Source organism: Ixodes scapularis, unplaced genomic scaffold, assembly GCF_016920785.2.
Source record: "Ixodes scapularis isolate PalLabHiFi unplaced genomic scaffold, ASM1692078v2 PGA_scaffold2__306_contigs__length_199485367, whole genome shotgun sequence".
NCBI classification, from domain to species: domain Eukaryota; kingdom Metazoa; phylum Arthropoda; class Arachnida; order Ixodida; family Ixodidae; genus Ixodes; species Ixodes scapularis.
Genome location: NW_024609857.1, coordinates 106,544,126 through 106,561,767, shown reverse-complemented (window position 1 = coordinate 106,561,767; position 17,642 = coordinate 106,544,126). Strand labels below are relative to the sequence as shown.

At 44.9% G+C, this 17,642-nt stretch overlaps 1 protein-coding gene and 1 non-coding gene across 3 annotated transcripts in view; both read left to right on the top strand.

Moving 5' to 3' along the window:
- LOC8041187 (protein lin-28 homolog) overlaps positions 1 to 17,642 on the top strand; it is a 253,668-nt gene that overhangs the window by 146,086 nt on the left and 89,940 nt on the right. The gene's annotated exons all lie outside the window — the stretch shown is intronic.
- Trnay-gua lies at positions 11,938 to 12,028 on the top strand. The gene is given in 2 exon segments: positions 11,938 to 11,974; positions 11,993 to 12,028. It is a non-coding gene; the product is annotated as a tRNA-Tyr (tRNA).

Here is a 17,642-nt window from a genome sequence, read left to right as displayed (position 1 = left end):
CGTTGAAACCTCTGGAGTGAATGCAGGTTTTCCACTTCGTCACAGATTTACGACTAGACGATGTAGGTGTAAGTAAGCGCGACACTCCCAGCGCGAACTTGCTATCGACTTTTTCTTCTTTTCTTTCGCAGTATTGGAGGGCTGTCATCAAAACCACTGGAGTCACTGACAGCTTCGGGAAAGCAGGACGTCGTGAATTCCGAACATCCTATATACTATTGCTCGTATACAACCAGTTTTGTTGCGGCATTAGCTGGTAAGAACTTCGCAGAACAAATCAAGAAGCGTGAGGACTGAATATATGATAGACCATGCTCCCCCTTTCTGAAGCTGCCGGCGTCTCCAATTCGCCCTTTTCTGTTAGGCAACACACTCAGTGGCGCCATCTATTGGGCAGACCCGGCACACTTCCGGTTCACGTATATTTGATAACTTTTTACTTATCATTATGTCCTCATAAGAGTGAATTAAGTCTGACATCCCGCAACTCGACTTTGTCGTCTGCGTCGCCGGCCGCCGTTGACCCTCGCAAGTTTTTTGGCCCTATATTTTACAGAAAGGGAGCTACGCTTTGTAATTTTAGAAGAAAAAAAACGACCTGTGAAATACACCTTTGACGAAAAGTTTAGATTGCTACAGGCAGGCGTCGATTTTTACGGTCCAATTTAGATCGAGCCAGGTGACTTGGGACACCCTATATAACGGAAAGATTTAACCCAACGACCTTCCGACGCTTCCGTGCCTTCGGTAGATAAGTGTATTACGCCACTAAACCTGTCTTTGATGTCTCCTTCCAAACGGAAGACTCTACAGCTTCAGGACGAACGAACGAGCGAACGAAAAAGTAGATGATCGAGACCGCCTACACAGTGCACGCGCTCCGCCGTGCTTTTTTTTTTTTTTGGGGGGGGGGGGGGGGGGGGGGGGGGAGAAAACGGATCGAGAAGCCCCTTCGCGTCTCCGGCTGGAAGCCGTAAGAGAAAAGTCCATTTTGTGAAGAAGAGCGTCAGCCCATCGCTGGCTTTCCGTTCTCTTTTAGTTCGGTATGTTTCCCCTCTATTCCTGCGAGTCTTCTTTTTTGTTGTTGTTCTTCTTCTTCTACTGTACACATTCTGCACTTGGGTCGTCATCATCGTTTCTGAGAAAACTCTGGCTTCCACTTTGATGTCCGCGCCTCTGCGCAAGATTGGACGTGCCTTCCCTTCTGCCACCGAATTGTTCTGTGTATCTTGTTTTTTCTCGTTTTATTACGTTTTTATTAAAGGTTTTTCGTTTGTTTTTGTTGTTTTGTGCACACGATTGGCCATCTTTATAGCGTAGTTTAGGTCAGGTGTCTGCAGTCTTTACGATTGCGAAGAACCCCGATAGTGAAATGGAAAGAGAGGGGGGGAGGGCATTTTCAGCTGAATTGAAACGCGCTTTCGGGACATCTAAACTTCCCCGTTTTTTTTTTTTTTTCCAGTCGCCCATAACTCGCGCTGGTCGTTTACGATATATATATATAAAAGTTTTGTGTATCTTTTCAAATCCACCTCTACCGGTTCTGGTTACTTTTAGTCGCCAATCCTCGTTTCCGCCTTACCGGGAAACAAAAATATGAAAGAAGTAGCGTCAACTGTGCTGGGTGGTATCAAGAAGTTTTGCGGTTTTAATGTCAAAGCAAACGCCATTTTTTGTACTATTTGGTTTTGTTCTTATCTTAGTAGACCGATAACCACACCAAATATATGAAAAGATATGACATCTTTTCTGGAAGAACGCCCGTGCGATAAGAGCATGTAACGTGTATAAAAATATGAGCATATTACGGTAACTGGAGCAATACGAACAGAACATTCAGTAGCATAAAGAGAGCAAGTTCAACAAGATAGAAAACATTAGTAAAGGGAGAATAGCCGAAAAGAAAACACGATGTTTTGTATGACCGGTCACTAGAACCACGAGGAAAACGGGCAGGGCATGTACAAAATAAATATACGAAAGACAAAGATCAAGCAAGACAACGGCTAGTAGGCTCTTCGTCGTTTTCCATCCTGTTTTTCTTCTCCCGCGCAGGAGAAAACTCTTCGTGTTTATTTTCTTTTGTCTTTTACACCATTTCACCCTTTCCAACTTCTTCGACGTCTTCCGCCACCACCTGCGCAGATATAAAACGCGGGTCCGTACCCCCTCGATTCACGGCTTCACAACTTGCGTAGCAGACAATGTAGCCTCGCAGGAGGGGATCGAATTCTCTTTGCCTTTGATGTGCGCTACTGTATTCTAGCACGCTCTGGAGGCACGGCTGAAAAGCGCCCGGCGTGAGGCTAAGAGCATCGTCTTCGAGGGTACGGAAGATACTTGTTTTGGTTTACTTGTGGTGGCATGGTGGTCGAGTCCAATCCTCACTTTACAAAGGGGGGAGGTGGGGGGGGGGGGGGGGGGGGGCGAAGGGGAAGTTAAGCCATCTAAGGACTCCTGACAGAGAGAGAAAGAGAGGAACGCGTAAAAGGGGTGTGATCCTCTATTGTTTTGTGAGACCGATGGTCATCGCTCCTCTCGCTCTTTATACCGTCTCCTCCCCTGGCCTCCACGAATATTGGTATGAAAGTGAGAACCGATGAACGATCGATAACCCGTAACCGCCACTTTTTTCTCCGACTGTTCAAGTTTTTCGGTGATGGAGTGTCCGTCGTCTTCATGGCCACCTCTCGCTGAGGTGTTCAAAATTCAGGACATTAAGGAGTACGAAACCTAGAGTTTCAGTGCATACTTTGCTTGCCAAATAACACATAATGTCATATGCAAGAACAGCAAAATCTAACCTACGGAAACACGTCAAGGTAAGCTGGGACACCTGCACTCTGCATTGGCTATACATTGTAACGTTAGAACTAAGTTTTTCTTTCTTTTGAATAACAGGCGTAACACCGGAGTCATAAGGGAACTTTTCTAGATCGCTTCTTTAGCTCCGAATCTCGTAGCGGGGGTAGACGCTGCTACTGAGCATGCGGACCTCTAGCTTTGTCTTCACAATTCCAGGGATCATTTTCGGGGGCCGTAAGCTAGCGGGATGGCGGGTGTGGTTGCAGCGTTCGGTGCCTCGTCAGCTTACAGGTAAATGAGTGCACTTACACTCTTTCTCTTAAGTACTATATTTTATTTTTACAAGGACTACCATAAATGGGGCGTATTAGAAATAAAAAGTAGTGTTGCAGAACATTTTTAAAATATATCAAAATTGTTCATTTGTTTTTTTGGACAAGTGTACGTAAAAAGTAACGTGAAAGTAATTTGTAACGTAACGAGTAAAGTAATCCATTACTTTCCAGCAAAAATAATTTGTAATGGTTATGCATTACATTTCAGTCTCGGAACTTTTGTAATTGTAATCAATTACATTTTTCAAGTAACGAGGACAAGTCTGAGTATGCGTTAGTGTGGGCCAAAAATGGCAAGGAAGAACAATGAAACAGCACTATATGTCAATGCATTCTGATGGGTGGAGGCAAGTTGGGCTGCCCTTCATTTGTAGTTCGAAGACAGCTCCCTCAGACTGGGCTCGTTACTGGAAATAGGACAATTATGGCAGCCTTGCCACATAAATACTGCCGAAATCGCTATGGTTGGTGCTCCCACTGCACGAGCACTTGTGCACCCGAGGGGTCCTCATGAGTAAGGAAGTCGCGCGCGCTAATGCACCATTTTAAAGCTTATCCTTCAGGCGAAAATAGCCACGTGATTGCTCTGTGGACACATTGAAGTGTCATGTATCCTCCTGGCAACGTCACGGACAATGACTCGGTACTATCGAGTCTACGCACGGATGCTAGCGTGTGCTCGAGTCTTATCTGGCTCTACTGCGAGAGGCAATAAATTTGGGAGAGGGGGAAGACGTCGACGTTGGGGGATTGTTGCGTTGAACACTGCGTCGCCTGTCCGTCTCCTCCCGTAGTCCCGCGACACGACACATATGTGTGACATCAAACATTTTGTTGAAAAGACTTCTGCACATGCTCAAAACGCCTTCCTCAGTCGACTGACAAAGGTGGCAGCGCGCAATAGGTAGCCATCGCATGTGTCTAAAGTATATTCTGTCGTCTGTGTTAAAAGGGTCATGAAACGATATCGGGTTGGAATGTTCATAACTTTGCAGAGGCGTACTGGTCCTAGTCTGACGGTTCCATATGCTCGCAAAGACCGCCACTGATTCAGAATCTCCTTTGTCGCGGTTAAATTGCGAGGATAAAAGGGGACTATTTCTTTCAGCCTTGCCTTCGCAAAGCTCGTTGACTTACAATTTAAGAAATACCTGCGCGTCTACTTACACGCAAAACTCTCGAGGAGCCAATCTCTGCGTTCTACGAAATCAGCTCATCGAATGAGGAAGCGAAACACCTGTTGAGACCTAGAAATGAAGTCTGCGCTGTGGTATTACGCAAGGCAAGCATGAGACTTTGCATGGCGCAATGCCAGCGCACACTTCATTTTTAGGTTTAAACGGATCCTCATCGTTCGCTGAGCTCATTTCGTAGATCGCAAAAATCGGCTTTTTAAGTGTTTGGCGGGTAAGTAGACGCGCAGGCATTTCTTAGACTTTCTTAGACTTATCTCCCGTATCTCTGCGTGGTGTGATACATGGGGCATGAAACTAAACACAGCAAAGTGTAATCATGTGTGTTTCACGCGTAAACGTATAAGCCTGTCCTCTTCACATATAACATCAGCGGAAATTTTCTAGGAACCGTACCTAACGCAAAATATTCTGGTGTATACCTTTCGGAAAGCCTTACCTGGGCAAAACACGTAGACTATGTAACTGCAAAATCAACTCGCATGCTTAACTTTGTAAAGAGCAGTTTTGAAGATTGTTCACGAAACACTAAATTGACGTTATACCTAATATACATCAGACATATCTTAGAGTACGTCAGTTTCTCCTCGGATCCTGATCAGGCATATCTTGTTAATCAACTAGGAAAAGTTCAAAACAGAGCAGCTAGATTTATAACGGGCAACTACAATTTTAGATCAAGCGCTAACGATTTGAAAAGAGAATTGGATTTAATCTTATTAGCCCACAGAAGACGTTCCATGCGATTGAAATTCTATCATAGCATTTTTCATAACTACCTTGGTGTAAATAAAAACAACTATAAGCTGCCTCCCCACTTCACGTCAGGAAGGAGACTCAAAAAAAGTAAGAGAGTACCAGTGCAGAACTGAAGTGTTCAAAAACTTTTTCTTTCCTTCCACAACAAGCGACTGGAACTCCCTGCCCGAAGAGTCAATAAACATAGCATCTACATCCCTGTTCTTCAATAGAATATTAAATAGTGACATTTCAGATTGCTTTTGATGTCTTGTTGCTCGTGCCTCTCTTCAAGAACCATGTAAATATTGGAATTTTGTTTTGCGTGTTGATGTCATGTGCCTTTTGTTTTAGTACCTTTGCTGATCTGTACTGGCACCCCCCCCCCCCCCCCCTCGCTATAATGTTTTCATAGGCGCAGCGTGGTACCTTGAATAAATAAATAAATAAATTAATTGTGGGAATGCAACTGCCTACCTGACGACAGTCGAGCGCGGCTCATGGATTTGACACGAGAAATGCGTGAGCACTCGACTTCGGCTCGTAACAACAATCAATGCTTCGGCGGCCACTCGGTTTGGGTTGTGTCCAACCATTGCTGTGATAAGAATAGCCGACCCCTAAAAATTCCTGGAGCTCAGCTCGCGTTTTCTACTTAGCATACCCCAGCTTGTGGCTATGATTAGCGTTGGCGGAATAGGTTAGGCACCAGACCACGTGAAGGTTTGTTCTGGCTCCGAGTTGAGGGGATGAACGATGCTCGTGTTTGTCAAATTGTTTGGCCAACTGTCATTGCTTAAAAAGAAAAACCAAGGAAAATGTATTCAGTTATTAACGATAGAAAGTGATTCTAAGTAGTATGTAGCGCAAGTAGAAAAATTGTTTCATGGCGTTTTCTAGGGGATCGGTGGCCGAATGGGCCAGCGCACACCAGCTTAGAGCACGTGGAGCGAAAGCTCTCGCTGCAGAACCCAGAGATTTAGGGTTTTGATACCTAAGGACCCCGCAACACATTGCGCTGAGACTTGGATAACGACTCTATAGAAGTGTCCTACGCGAGAGCATGATCACTTCGACATCTAATCTTTTATTTACAAAAAAAAAATTAATATTAGACATAAAAAGAAAGCAAGCGTGTTGCCTTCAACTAGAGCCACTAAATAAGCTACGCTTAGAGTATCGGCACTCTGTTCCAGGATATTGTTGTGGGCGCCGCCATCTTGGTGCTTGTGGAAAGCAGCGTAACCGCCGATCGCCATGATTCAACTGTGTGACTTCCTCGGCATTAGATTCGGTGTTAGAAACCTAACGTAATATTAGTTCGCTCTGTCGCGAACTGTTTAAATATTTTTGGAGGACGGAAAATCTTCTCCTGTGGTTTCAGATAAACCGTTCGATAACTGGCAACCATGATTTTAAGTCTCAAGACGGGTAAGTGTCGTTACTCTGAAGGGTAGGTTATATATCGGCACTAGCTCGAAATTTCTTCGAGTTTTGGGATAGTGCAGTCATGTCTCGTTGACACGAACTACGTTAATATTGATACCTCGTCAATAGACATTTTCGGGAATGAACTGGGTAAACAGAGGCAGTTTTGTTTCGTTATTATATGGACATCTCACAGTACGGACGCTTTTGGGGGAGGAGTACGGAGACGTCTATATGACCGAGACATCACTGTATATAAAAAAAAATGATGCGCTACAAAACGATAGATAAACTAGCCAAAAGTAATAACTACGTCGCAAATCCAAAACTTCCCAAAATAAATATTTAAAAAAAAATGTTTTTGATCGCTACCATATAACAGTGCGCTTCGGTGCGTCTCGCGTGTGCTGCGCTGGCCTACAAAAGCGGAGAGCTTGCACCTGGAAGAATGCAAGGCTTAGCGCCTTAAGCTGCAGTCACACTGCTCGTACATCGTGCAAAGATCGCGGTATTTCCAACAGACATAAGAGGGAGATTTAGGGAACCGTTTTTGCACGTCCGATACGGCCCGATGCGCCCTCCGGAACAGACTGCGCATGTGCGAATCTTTTGCGGTAGCACATGCGCAGTTCGTACCGGAGGGCCCATCGTATCGTGACAGACGTGCAAAAACGGTTCCCTAAAGCTCCTTATTAGAGAGCTTCAGGGAACCGTTTTTGCACGTTTCATACGGTACAAGAGCCCTCCGGTACGCACCGCGCATATGCGAGTCTTCTGTGGTAGCGCATGCGCAGTGCGTACCGGAGGGCCCATTGTTCCGTATCGGACGTGCAAAGACGGTTCCCTAAAACTCCCTAATGACGGAATTGTCATCGGACATGCCTTAAGTATGTTCCAGGCATGTTTGGTTCATACACACGTGTGCTTCGAATATATCTGAAGACAATTTTTGAAAGACAAACTTGACGTGATGAGGAAGAAGCACGCCTCAGAGAGTGTCTGCAGACTGTGTCTTCTGTACGATGGATTAGGAATGTGAGTGTGGCATTGAGCTCTGATATTCAATTGCCTTGCGTTGCAAATGCGCCCATCGCCGAAGGAGCGCATTGAAAGAGTGGATGTCGAATATCATCAGTCCGAGCACGGTGGGAAGGCACCCTTGGAGTTGCCGCTTATTCGTTTCCGGAGAAGGATTCCTGTCCACGACATGCCAATGAAAAAATTAGAGAAAAAAATAACAGCAGTGTAGCAATGCTATCAAGCTATGCACCTATAAACAACTGAGTTAAAGAAAGAAAAATGCGAAGGAATGCTGCTTCCGGTTGCTGGTCCTTTTTAGTTGGCGGTCACGTCACATCGAAATAAAAACTTTTTTCTTTTTTTTTTCACTAGAACATTAGTTTATGGAATTGAGCAGCATGGGTGCAGCATACTCATCGGCTAACCGCGTACTAGGGGAATACCCGAGAAGCAACATTCAGGATCGATGAAGCAATCGTCGAAGCAGACGTGCCTGCGGTAGCCACCACGGCTCCTATTGACTGCAGCCGTTTAAAAATCTTCAAGGTCCCGCAGCATGCATAGAACATTCTTGCCTGTCTCGTCTTTTCGTGGAACTCTTCTTTCTTCGTTGAACTATCTATTCGGAATACGTTACCCTTTCCTCGGTTACACTCTCTTTTTTTGCTTTTTACTGCTTTGAAACAGAAGATTGATGAACGAGTGTGTTAGCATCCTGCAGCCCGTGAGGCTAAAGTTCGCCCTGAAGAACCCAGGAAACCTGGTTTGATCTCCGTCCGTCTGCGTTTCGATATCAACGGGCATCGCATACGGGCACGTGTTTCCGTTTTAAATGCTACGCGACGCACTTAAAGCAAGTTAGAAGCCGCCTTTCATCGAAAAAATTGTCCCTTGTTGCCTTCATACAATGTTCCCAAATCTCTAATGCAGAACTATCTCTCTCTATATAAATAGTCACAGCGTTCTATTCTCGTAGCCCTTGCTAGCCGAAAAAGGTACTGTCATGATCAATATAACTTGAAACACCCGATCCAGCCTGTTTTCTTCGTCTGCTGTCCTAACAAGATCTATTATCTCTCAATTTGTCAAGATCCAAAGTATGGGACCTCAACTTTGCAATCCATTCCTGTCGCTGACCACAGTTCTCGGAAAAACTCGCAGGTACGCCAAAGAGGCGTGCATGACTGTTTCAGCTCAAATTGAACGCGACAGAACGCGCGTCATCGCTTCAAAAATGTTTCCCCGCATGTTCCCTTGCATGCTATAGAATCGAATTCCTTGGGTACATTTTTACTGGGACGCCTGAGAAATCAGAATGTCACCGCTGTTAGCACTAAAAAGCGCTGATATAATAAATAAATATCAAGAAATAATATAAAATAGGTGACCAATCGCGATGCGCCAAATACCGTCATAATTTGCTCATCTGTCAATGATTTCAGAGGGTCAACTTCCTTTTTAAAAACCGCATCCCCCTTCATCAAAGTTCATTTGTCATTACTTATATATTGCGGGAGGTTTAGAGAACATGAGTAAACCAAAGTTAATTCTCTGTATTTTCTAATTTTATCAGCAATCCGCAAGTCATTTCTAATATTTACAAAAACGGTATCCAAGTTCTCAAGAGGGAGAGAGAGAGACGAGGATTTTTAATCGATGGCGGTAAACAAGAAGAGCCTCGGGCGAGGAGGTCAGTTCCGGTGTTCCGCAACCGCTCCTGGCGCAAAGACGCATTTAATATGCCCGTTCCCACAAAGGTGTTACGGAGGATGACTGGTCGCAGCGGCAGCCGCCAATCGTCCTCACGCGACTACGCACCACGGTGCTATTCGCAGCAGCTATACTCCGTCTCACCTAACGATGGACCGCATCGGACGCTACCGGCCATCTCAGCCAGTCACACGCTGCGGGCGCGAATCAATTGACTATGTGACCCGCGTACCGCGGCGTCCCTCCCGAAAATCACGTGACGCTCAGATGGCATTGAGTGTCACGTAAAAATGTCCAACGAGACAAAATGCCTAGCGGGTCAAAATGTTCAATGTTGGATGTTTTGTCTTCATTGACATTTCGTCTCGTTGGACGTTTTGATCTGGTTGGACATTTTTACCTCTTTGGACATTTTGGCTCGTGCATCAGGTTTCCTATTGGACATTTTGACTCGACGGATATGTTTCTCGTTGGCCAAATTTACCTGGCTGAAAATTTTGCCTTGGTGGACATTCTGACATCTGGATATTTTGCTGATGTGAACATTTTGATCCGCGCATCAGGTGGCAAACATTTTGAGTCTATTAATATTTGTTTTTTCTTGTTGGATATTTTTACCTGGTTGAACATTTGGACTCGGTGGACATATTGCCCTTTCTTGACATTTTGTCCTTGTGAACATTTTGACTGGATGGACATCTTGTCTCGTTGAACATTGTGACCACAAATGTACTGCCTCGTATTGGCTCCGGTGGCTCGCAGCGTCGTCCAAGGTCCATCGCATAGTGAAACGGAGTAGGATGCTGTTCGTTTCTTTTCCTCGTACGACTCCACGTTGCCAAAGCTTCGGCGTCGGCAAGGTCAAATCGCGCCTTGACTTTTTTTTTCCTCTAATCCGGAGTCCCCAGTCACCCTCTTCGATACTTGCGTGGTGGCGTCCCCGGAAGGGCCAAGGTGCGCCCAGCCAGCGCGGCTGCTTCTTCGTCGTCGTCTTTATTGTTTTTCGTTGTTTTTCCTTTCCTCTTAATTATTTCTTTTAGATGGCAGGGCGTACGAAGAGAGGCTCCTTGCGTTCGCTGACTACGGCGCTCAGGAATGCGGTGGCGTCGTCCGAGGCCGATGTTTATAGAGGGGGACGGATTCGATCCGCGCGCTCCCCGTTCCTGTTCGGCCGGCCCGGGCCAGGCTTCATTCTTATTTCTGACACTTTTCTCGTTTCGGCAAGGTTGGATGTCGTCGAATTCAGCCTGTTGTCATGTTTTGAACCAGTGTTGTTGTTGTTTTTTTGTGTTCTTTCTTTCAGGGATAAAGGTACGTTGTTTGAAGCTTGAAGCCACGAATCGGGGGGGGGGGGGGGGGGGGGGGGGGGGGGGGGGGGGGGAGTTCGTAACAGAAGGGTTCACGCTTGTTCCACGTCACGGTAGGAAACTAGCTTGCATCATCTACCCCGAGTCCGTTTTTGAAACAAAATTCGGAGGCTTATGCGGAGAGCAAGTCGTCTGCTTCTTACGCAGGCGTTGCGATGACGTCAGAATGACGCCAAACTCTGATTGGCTTTGGTTTCAAGGATTAAGGATAGCGGGTAGACCTCAATGCTAGGTGCCTTGAGGTCTACCCCCGAGCAAGAAGAAACAGACGAACTTGCGCTCCGCATAGTGCCAGATACCTTGAAAAGAAATTAATACTTATGTATTTATTTATTTGTTTATGTACTTACGTTACCCTCAGGGTCATGTTACATTAGAGAGGGAAGTGGGTGTTAAATCGCAATGTTGAAAATTTCTTCACGAAATCTAACGGCGTCCTCAATGGTAGCGATGTCCTCAGCAAGCTCATTCCAGTTGACCATTACGCCAGGAAGAAGAGCGTTTAGATGTGCTGTAGAAAAAGCATCGCGGCCTGGCTATTTTGTTACGATGATCTAGTCTAGGCGAAGAATAGGTTGGCGGAGAAAGAAGGCACTAATTTAGCCCTGATGAAAGAAAAGTCTGTGCAGAAGGTAAAGATATAAACTTTTTCGCCTAGCTGAAAGTAGTAGCAGAGAAAGATTTGACTGTGTTAAGTAAACGCTGGCGAAAAGTGAATAATCAGACAGAATGAATCGGGCAACACGGCTTTTAACTGACTCAATACTGTCCGTTAATGTGTAGGGTGTCTGAAGTCGCCAGGTTCAATCTAAAATGGACCGTGAAAATCGACGCCTGCATGAAGCAATCTAAACTTTTCGTCAAATATGTATTTCACATAAAATTACAAAGCGTAGCTCTCTTTCTGTAAAAAAATAGGGCCAAATAACTTACCAGGGTCAACCGCGGGCGGCGACGCAGACGACTGAGTCGAGTGGCGGAGCGCATTTGGCGCACGAATTGATACATGGCGCTACCTCCTTATCGAGACTGCTGGCGACGACCGTGATTTTCTGGAATGAAGACAATCTTTTTGTAGTGTACCTTTGGTTTAAAAATAAATCCGGACAACAAAAGCAAAACTTGAAGTCAAAAACACTACGGAGTCATAGCTACGAAAGCTCTAACGACATTGAATAAGATTTACAAAAGAGCCGATCAAGAAGTAAAGTACAAATTACTTTGTAACCCATTACACTTTCCCGCTCTGCATTGTGGTTGGGTTTCCTAAACAAAACGGGTTCCGTAAGCACGGCAACCTCCACGGAAACTTATGTGCGTTTCTAAGCTCCATAAAATGTCCCGTCGATAGCTCAGTTGGTAGAGCGGTGGACTGTAGAGGCTCTCACTTGCGGATATCCATAGGTCGCTGGTTCAAATCCGGCTCGACGGACATTTTTTTTTGCTGGGTGGCGTTAATTTGTTCTTTTGTCTTTTACTCATGCATCGTTGCTTTCTTATAAAGTCAGTGCTTGTTGCCAAACGCAAAGGGGGTGGATGTTCGCGATCACTGGACTTCTTAGGACCGTTTTGCAACGTAACGCGGTTTGAGCTCGGTACATGCGCAGTGGCGATGACGCTATTTCAACTATGTGACGTGTTGGGCTAGTTGGTTTGAGGTGAACTTCTTGGGAAGATACAGCCACAAAGAAACTTGGACAAGAGTAAAGGAACAAACACGAGAAAACATGTCGTGTTTGTTCCTTTAGTTTCTCGTGTCTTCGTCGATGTTATCGATGCCACAGGATAAGGGCACTTCCATAGATTAAATAATTTTGACAACAGCTTCGAAAGTAACAGATATTGGGTTTATACAAGGAAGGTGGCAGGGCAACTGGTGGTAACAACGCAAGAGGACTGCTAACAGTAAACTACACAGAAAATATACGGTATTATTTAGGACTGAAGCACACCAACTAATTTCCTATGGAATTTTAAACTCATTAGTAAGTGTACGTGGGAACGCGGAACATGACTAGCAAGTTGCGAAAATTGACGTGGGTTATTGAGTAGTGGAAATGGAAAGGCTTCCTGGTGAAATATAAGTTCCTGTAGCCCAAGCATGCCTCCGTACTCAATTGCACATTCGTTATACCTATCCCAAAATACAACTTGTGTTTTTATTTTTAGCTCTTCAAAAACGGCTATCTTATTTTTTGCTGCGTGATTTTAGCTGTTGCGAGTACCATGGGTTACAACATCTGGAACTTATGGGGATGCTTGGAATATATTTCTCGATCAGTTCTAACAATTTGTTACTGAATTTAAACCAAGTTTCGTTCATATGCCTACCATCAAAGTCGTCAACCAAAACCTAAAAGTAATTCGAGAATTCTACCTTAAACTGTTCATAATTGCCTTTGTTATATAATCTTTTTTTTTTAAGTATATCTAATAAGTTTTGGCGCCTAAAATTAAAGGTCTTGTATTACACCGCTTTGTGGTCACTTACGCCTTCGAAACCAGACAGAGAGACGATACATTCAAGGTGGCTGGTTAAAATTAATCTTTGAACATGTATCCGAGCGGGCAACGAAACCTTCCGAGAGAAATCAAAATCTAGACAGAGATTTAAATGAAATCAGGATATGAACTAGGGGGCCAATACAAACATTACTGTCCAAATTTCAGTCAATATTTGGAAGATTAAATTTCCCTACTAAAAGAACAGGAGGGTCAGGGTGCTATGCATACAAGGTGTGTAGGTCGTCATGTAGAGAAGGCACAAAACAAAATAACGCATTGGATAGCCGGTAGCAGACGCCAGTTAATACCCCATTCGTACGCTTACAAAGGTACCTTTAGCTAAGGGACCTTTACTCTCTGCGGCGAATCGATTCGCAATCCTCAGCGCGTGGCGTTTGCTCGCTATCCAAGAGCACTGGTTGATTTGCCGATGTCAACCACTCACTTCGTTATATTCGTCGCAATTTTAAGTCTGCCCCCTCTAACCTTAAACTTTTCCTTTACGTCACGCTTGTTCATCCTAAACTAAAGTAAGTTCGCCCTAAAATAAACTACACTAGAGACGAAAACTAAACTTCAGCTATCTGGTACACATATCAGTCTTTTTTAACTAACGCAATCGAACCTGTCAAAATCGTGCTGCACGATTTATTCTTTCTAATCATTCTCTCTCTTCTAGCGTCACTGCAATGAAATCTCAATTAACTCTTCCCGATCTTTCCGTTCGTCGCAGAATTTACCGTCTTTGCCTTCTTCATAACATTTATTATTCGGAACCATTACGGCAGTCTCTCCTCAGACCGTCCAGCTTTACCTATGCAAGACTTGATCATTCATGCAAGATTGCCCGCAACAAGACCATTTCAACAGCCCATCAACATTCACTCCCATTGTCGACTGGAATGTTTTTTCCCGATGACATCGTCACCATCACCAATAACGCTAAATTTAGAATCGTACTAACCAAGCGCTCACCTCTTGTAATGCCCCTCGGGGACCTGAGGGTAATTTTAAATAAATACAGACCTATATTAAAGGTACCTTTATGCTGGCCGTGTGAATAAGGTATTAAACTGATTCAAAACCACATTTAAATAAATCCAGATTCCTTCCAATTGTATTGGACACGAAAAGAAGTGTGCTTTGGATACTTCCATGCACACATATTGAGACACCGCCGTACTACGACGATCGTTCAGATCACGTATATAAATAATAAAGATAGTGTGACTCGGTAATGGTTCATTGTTATCAATATCAGGATGAAGCCAGGTCTCAGAGATTAGTAGTATCTTAGCATCTCACGTAGAAAGAAGAGAACACGGTTCATCGTGCTTTAACATTAAGCTGCGCGCATTTTAATACGAGACTTCGATGGGAGAGCTCACAGCGGAGTCACTTCTGCTCCCACTACCTGCGCGGGCCTACGCGGGAATCTGAACTAGGGAATCTGAGCCTGCGTCGTAATTGAAGATCTTAGGACCCATGTGCAATTGGTCGAATCGAAACTTAAATGAACGAGCCTGTTATTTAGCGAACGAACGACGTTTTTTTTCAATCCACAAACATGGCCAGATTCAGTGTCAAACTTACTTGGCCATAAATACAATGGGGTCATTAATATCAAGATTGATTTCTTTATATTCAACACCGCATTGACTGCGAATGCTTAACCGTTTCAGGCAACAAAAACGTTACATTACAAATGGGTTTTCTGAAGCCCACTTTGGACATTATAAACCATTGACGTTTCCAAATAGGTCTCCAGATTTTTATTAGTACAACTACGGTGCGCGAGCTTACGACGCCTAGATTGCGGATCTACTAGAAAATTTGCATAGTATTTTTTTTTCAGTTTCCACCATACTTGGCAAATTAACAACACATACTATTATTATCAAATGAGTATAGTTTATGTATTGTCAAGTACGCCAAATAAATGCGGAAAGGACACGTTACACCATTCGAATTGAAGAGATAAGGCTACTATAATCATGCTGGAACGTAAAGTCGCTCCTAAAAATGAAGAATGTACTAATTAAACTTGAGGCTTTCTAAAGCAAACTATAATGATAGCCATATGGCATTAACAATTTTTATCCAATAATGGCGTGAGTGTTCTTTACAACTCGGAGTATATATTTTTTTTCCTCCTCAGTATTTTTTTTTTTCTTCCTGAATCCTAATTGACAGGACGATTACTTTCGCGAACAACTTTTCCTGGAGTCCTTTCGTACAAATATTCGGGTTTGTTTCAATTAACTTGGCGAATGCCTAAAAATAAGCATGTCACTCACGAATCCGCAGCACCAAGAGACCGTTATTTTATTTTCTTAGTGCCAGGGCAAATTTACCACAACAAATAAAAGGCAAAACTTGCGAAATGCACACTATATAATTATATAGTTCGACTTGACTATTTACTGCAGCCATTATTTTCTATAAGAGGCCATGCTGCGTCCAACCTGATCGCGGGTTGCCATATAGCTGTGTATAGAGAACAAGCCTCGAGGCGTTTCCGCTCGTTGGGTTGTGAACCTCGAAAAAGCTTCTTTCGCATCCAACACGTGTTTGCTGCACAAACATGTACAACAAGTCAACGAAAGTCAAGGTATAGACGATTGCAAGCAGGATATGTGTGGTCATCGGCATGTTTCTGCTCGTGAGCGCAAGCACGGGAATTTTAAAACTGCAAAAAACTACTTTCAAGGGCATGTTGTTCGCCCGATTGCACACATACAATTTCGGTAAGAATGCACCGTTACAATATCTACAAAATCAAAATAAACCTGGCGTGCGATCGTCATACATCGAATGATTTACGTCTCATACGCGAGAAGGCTGAAAGTTGTAACGGCCAGAAGCACCACCACCTAAAAGCTTTCCCCTTCCCCTGATCATCATCATCATCATTATCGTCACTAGTGGATGCGCGCAGCGCCACCTAGTTTACGTCAGCTTCGCCGCGAACGCGTCATGCAGCGGCTCACAACAAGCGGAATGCTATAGCGCGAGGCGACACAAAAACGGACGCGTCTGGCGCTCTGCTGCTACTCTCGTCCAGCGTGCGTTTGCCGCTTGGGGCGAGTCGGTAATCAACCAGCGATGACATCATGCACGGGCCATCTCCTCTAAGGTGGTGTTACCAGAAGGCCGCTTCTGGAATTGTCTACGTCAGCAAAGTTCCGCGCCGACCGCGCTTAGACAAATGCTCCGCGGTGGAAAAGTTAAAAAAACCTCGCCGCCCGACTTCCTTCAGCCAATCAGGTGCTGGAGGTTAGAAGCTCCGTGCCCCTCCACTTTGCTACTGGACGGTATAGAATAATTTCGTCACTGGAGTCGTGCCAGGAGGACGCGCGTCGCGCTCGGTCCCGCCTTTCCAGTTTCGACGGCATCACGTGAAAAGAGAGAGTCGGACGTCTGGAGCGTCACCCAAGAGGCTGCTTCTCAAAACTATGAACCCTGTCTCGTCTGGGACTCTAAAGAGGTCGCGAGCACTGTCAACACGCGGGTGTGATTACTCGCTAAACCGCCGAGAATATTTATGTGTGTCCCCGGCGCTTCAAGGTTTTAGGAGCATTCGTCAGGTCGTCGCATTCGAAATTTCCAAGTAATGACGGCTATTTTTCTACCGCTGTTACGAGCAAACGCCAGACTGTCGCGTGATGCATGTAACTACTCTACAACTAACATTGTGTGAGCAGCGCACGTGCCGGTCGAAACTGAGATCACTGCTATGCCCATGCGGACTTCTTATGCAAATATTCGAAGCGGGAGTTTGATATACACGAGCGCATAACACTGCGTAAATGCACAACATATACGGCGAGCAAGTGCTCCAAAATGCGTGTGTAGGCACGCATGGGGAACACGCCGACCACTGGTCAACGCAGATCACGCGTACGGAGCGCGGGGTGACGAGACGGCCAAGCGCGCGCCGTCATTGCTTGAGATCTGGGAGAAACAAAAGCACGGTGGGCGCGTGTAAATGGTAAACAACCGCGCGACGTGCGCAAGGACCAGACCAACTTGCAGGTCGTATGAACGCTGCCCGTTTCACATGGTGCCGATTAATACAGAGGGGGACACTGTGAACGAAAGCACGCAATCACCAGTTTTAATTGTTTCTTTTTTTTTTATCTTAATAGTAAAGCCTACAAAAAAAAAAAAAAAAACATTAGGGTGCTCGAAAGTCATCCTACAACCGCGCTTAGACAAAAATGTCTAAGCGCTCCAGACGTCCGACTCTTTTTTTTTTTTCGCACGATGCCGTCGAAACTGGAAAGGCGGGACCGAGCGCGACGCGCGTTCTCCTGGCACGACTCCAGTGACGAAATTATTCTATACCGTCCAGTAGCAAAGTGGAGGGGCACGGAGCTTCTAACCTCTAGTCAACCCGGTAAATTACGGCGTTTATGAATACTCTGCCAGAATAAAATGCAGAAAATCGCCGATGTCGTGTTCGCGTTAAGCCTGTCCCGCAATGAACATCCGTGCCACGGATGGGAGGTAATCGCGCGTACGAGAATTTGTTTGCTCGT